Source organism: Durio zibethinus, chromosome 1 (assembly GCF_047325235.1).
Source record: "Durio zibethinus cultivar Kanyao isolate XHJ-2024 chromosome 1, ASM4732523v1, whole genome shotgun sequence".
In the NCBI taxonomy this organism is placed as follows: domain Eukaryota; kingdom Viridiplantae; phylum Streptophyta; class Magnoliopsida; order Malvales; family Malvaceae; genus Durio; species Durio zibethinus.
In genome coordinates, this window is record NC_143162.1 from 24,663,192 (window position 1) to 24,667,485 (window position 4,294).

Consider the following 4,294-nt stretch of genomic DNA (forward strand, 5'->3'; position numbering starts at 1 on the left):
TCTCTAAGACGTCTTCTATGTAATCTCGTTAATCAATGTAATATCTATGTAATCACAGATTCTATGTAATCTTGTTAACCAATGTAATATTAGAGCCACTAGATTGGCTCAATCTTAGCCATTAATGTAAAAGGACCACCCTCATTTGTACACAACAACCATTGAGCGAACACATATTATTCTTTCCTATATTATTTTATTCTCGTTCTATCATTTGTAATTTCTGTGTGACGTGTGTTTTGCAATAGCTTATTTGATTGAAGGCTGATCTCATTGAGTCCCCGAGCACCTTATTTGATTGAAGGCTAATCTTGGACAATCAGGTTTCTGAAGTTGAAGTCTATGACAAGAGTACTTGTCTTGACCACCATCGGCACAACTCTTCGTTAAGATAACTTAAGGTTTTATCAATTTAGTTACCACATAATCAAGTATCTAAATCAATATATTGACAATTGATAGATTAAAATCAACTTATCTGTAAATATGTCAATAGCAAATTGAAAGGAATTCCCCACTAATTGCTTTAGCTTCAAAGCAATTTAAGCACAATAGAAGGAATTTATGTGAAAGAAAGTTGTAGTTTATGGTTCATAAGTTATGTAGAATAAACATGGATATGTATGAGTTTTGTAGAAGAAAATAGTTGTTTGAAAGAAAGTACATGACTCATGAGTTACGTGGAAGAAACATGGCTATTAAAAAAAAAAAATTTGGAATCGCTATTGAAAAGAATCAGGTGGAAGAAACATGGCTATTAAAAAATAAAAATTATGAATCGCTATTGAAAAGAATCAAACCCAAGCCTTAGAAACTATGCAACAAGACATTATCCAACACAACCATTTTAAATTCAAATTACTAACGTCAAACTAATTTTTATATTAGCTATAATAAGTGTTATATAAGGAACAAAAATCTTGGACTCTTTGATGGCACACATTAAATCCACATAAATCATGCTATGGTTTCATACAATCCAATTCAATTTTCATTTCAAAAAAGAAGGCTAACGAGCCAATTTAATATTTTAAAATTCATTAAAAAAATAAAAAAAAATTAGATTTCAAGCTCAAAACAAAGGTTTTTTGAGAAAATTTGTGGCCAAACCGCCTTTGGCAGACTGCCATCGCGTAGATCTCGAAAAGTTATGTGGAATCAAAATAAAATTCGTCCCGATCTGACCACCGAGCGCAAAGTTATGGTCATTTGAAGTTCGGAAGGATACATTACCACTTAAAACACACCCTAATTTTACTTAAACGCACCGTATTAATAATTGATAGACGGTAATTACCGAATGAAAGCGGAACCAACATTTTTCGTCAAAACGCACCGTATCCGTGTTTGGGAAAAAGTTTATTTTGCCAAGTCAATTTGGATGGTCCCGCCTACACCACTTCAGATACCTGCCCTCCCCATTTTATTAGGGTTTTTGAATCGGCAGGAAACAGGTTTTACATCTTCGATTTTTGGCGACGCACACGATCCCTCTATTTGCAACAGGTTTTGCTCTATTTTACCCGCTTTCTCTTGCGAACAGATACTGGCTCATTGATCCATTTCATTATTTTGCAGTAATCGGTGGTCCGTTGATGTAAAGTTGGGTTCCACGAGGTGTCTGACATGACCTGACATGACTTGAGACGAATAGGGACTTCTGCTTTGCCAACATTGGACTCTGTCTTTTAGTTCATTCCAATTTTTCTCTACATTTTTCTGTAATCACCCGAGAAAAGTTTGAAAGAGGTAATGCAATGTATTTTCTCTCACAATTTCGTTTATTACGTGTCTTCTATTTCCCCTTTTTTCTTTAATAATCTATCTACCTGCTTTTTGGGTTTTAGGGTGATAAATGACACTCTGTTCCTAATATCACGAATCGCATATTCCATGAATAACATGATTTGACCAGCAAACAAAGATGCCGTAGCAAGAGGGACAAATAGAGGTTTGCTGCTCTCCTTCCTGCATCAATCATACAGGGTTGAGCCAGCCTTGTCTCTTCTTTATGTCTTGTATAACTACTTTTGCTCCTTTTATTGCCTTGATGTAGGATATTGTTCAAGCTTGGGCGTCGTCAAATTGGACAATCTTTGACTCTTTGAGGTAATGCTCCTTTAACTCTGTCACTTCAAGATTATGCCATTGCTTGTACATAGTCTTGCTTTTGAGTTTTTTATTAAGCTTTCTCTTATAAGGTTAAAAATATGATTTAGGGAATATTCATATTATTAAAATTATATTATAGATAACAAAAAATAATGAAATAATAAAATAATTTATAATATTAAATATCACCAACCGTAGCCCTGCGGATAAAATAACTTAGGGGAAGTACCGTCTGACTAAAGGGGAAAAAGGGGAAGAAAAAACAGGTTTTATTTTTAGAAAAACTAACATTCTTTGAAACCAGACGTTTTGTTTGTGGGAGGTACTACAAAACCAGAAATAGAAGAGGAAGGAACAGGTTTGTTCCACTGTACCCGCCGCTGCAAAGCTTGGATATTTGTCTTCCCGGTCCTTTAATTCGACAACTTAGATATGTCCGCTTGGAGAAATAAAGATCAAGCCCAAAAATTTAAATCTGCTCAACTTTGGTATTGTCATTCCTTTCCTTCCTACCATTCATTTACTTTTTAAAAAGCTTTTTTGTTTTATTATTATTATTATTCGTTTATTAATTTATCATTTTTATTAAGATCAATGACTATAAATATCATTTTTATTAAGATTAATTTTAAAATAATATATGATTAATTGATACTAATTTTTCACACGTAATTAAATTTTTTAACTTGATTCTATTTAAAAAATCATAATCTATTCTTTTATACTCCTAGTTGAGATTAGGAGTTTTTAAAAATAAGATAAATTCAATTTATTGACCAATTACACATAAATAAAAAAATTTGATAACTACTTATTTTTATATTTTGTAATCAACTTATAGACTTAAACAACTCAATCCAAAACCTGCCTGTAAAATGCTCGTCCCAGTCTAAGTATGCCCAAAATAAAAAGAAGAAAAAACTTTGTCAAGTTGATTCTTGATTGGGTTGTCTACGTCTTTGTATAATTCTTATTTCACAAAAAATATGCAATTAGAGGCAACTGTAAACACCCCAATCTATCGAGGTTCTCATTGATTTTATTTTTGTTAATAAAAATGAAAAGAAAATTAAAAATAAAAAATTATATGGTTGAATTTGTGTAAAACTTGTCCTTTTAGATTGAAAAGTTTGAGTTAGATAGGAGAGTTTGAGTTGGACTTAAAATTTGGAGTTAAAATTTAAAGGGAATTAAAACCCTTTCTGGTTTAGCATTTTTTGGATTGAAACTCTATAAATACAGATCTACATCAAGCCTCAAAAAACATAGATAGACAAATTATCAAGGTAGAAGAAATACTTAAAGGTAAGCTAAGAGTATGAAAATTTTTTGGAGATTTCTTTGTTTAAAATGAAGATTTTTTTTTCTAGAAATTTTTCTAGAAATCCCAATTTTTTATTAAATTTTTAGGCAATCTTTGAAGATTTAGATGACTTTTCGACAACAATCCTTACTTCTAACGAGATTCCCAATTTTTGACATTAGTTTTTCAAAAATCGATGAACTTCCAATGATTCAACCTATACTCCAACATGAATTCCTAGAATCCAATGAGGATTTAACCAGTGTTTTTAGGTTCTAGAATCCAACGAGCTAGTTTCTTCTAGTCCTAATCCCTTCCACTTCACTAAGTATTCATGAACTAGTCTTTAAGATACCTTGGTTTACCTATCAGTTAAGTTCTTTTTGACTCGACGCTCTGAGGGTGGCTTCATGGTGATGGTGGCTCTAGTTGACTCCCATAGGCTAGCATCTATAGGGTCTGCTTGGAAAGGTTTCAAGTTGCTCACATGAAATACTGGGTGCACCTTCATCCACTTTGGTGGGTCGATTTTGTAAGAAGCATTCCCTACCTTGGAAAAGATCTTCATTGGACCATTATGTTTGTGCACTAATCTATGATCTCTCTTCTTCAAGAATCTGGTTTATTCAGTGACTAGTCGAACAAGAACCAAATCACCAGCTTGGAATTGTTGCGCCCTGTGACCTTTATCCGCCCATTGAATTAAGTTAGGCCCAGCTTATGGTAAATTTATTTTAACTTAGTTACTTATTCATTTATTTATTTTTCATGCATTATATATATTTTATTATTTATGATAGTTGATAAAAAATAATAATAAATGTTTTGTATATTTTGTTATTAAGTCTAATTTAACCTTGTGAAATTATGTTTATAGAT

General features: G+C 32.2%; 1 long non-coding RNA gene across 2 annotated transcripts; it reads left to right on the forward strand.

Moving 5' to 3' along the window:
- Nucleotides 1–1,381: 1,381 nt before the first annotated feature.
- On the forward strand, nucleotides 1,382–2,720 carry LOC149520489 (uncharacterized). Of its 2 annotated transcripts, XR_016343471.1 has the most exons (5): nucleotides 1,382–1,506; nucleotides 1,579–1,749; nucleotides 1,848–1,951; nucleotides 2,057–2,109; nucleotides 2,417–2,720. It is a non-coding gene; the product is annotated as an uncharacterized LOC149520489 (long non-coding RNA). The 2 variants fall into 2 exon arrangements; XR_016343470.1 differs by having other exon boundaries at nucleotides 1,386–1,749.
- The last annotated feature ends 1,574 nt before the right edge of the window (nucleotides 2,721–4,294 follow it).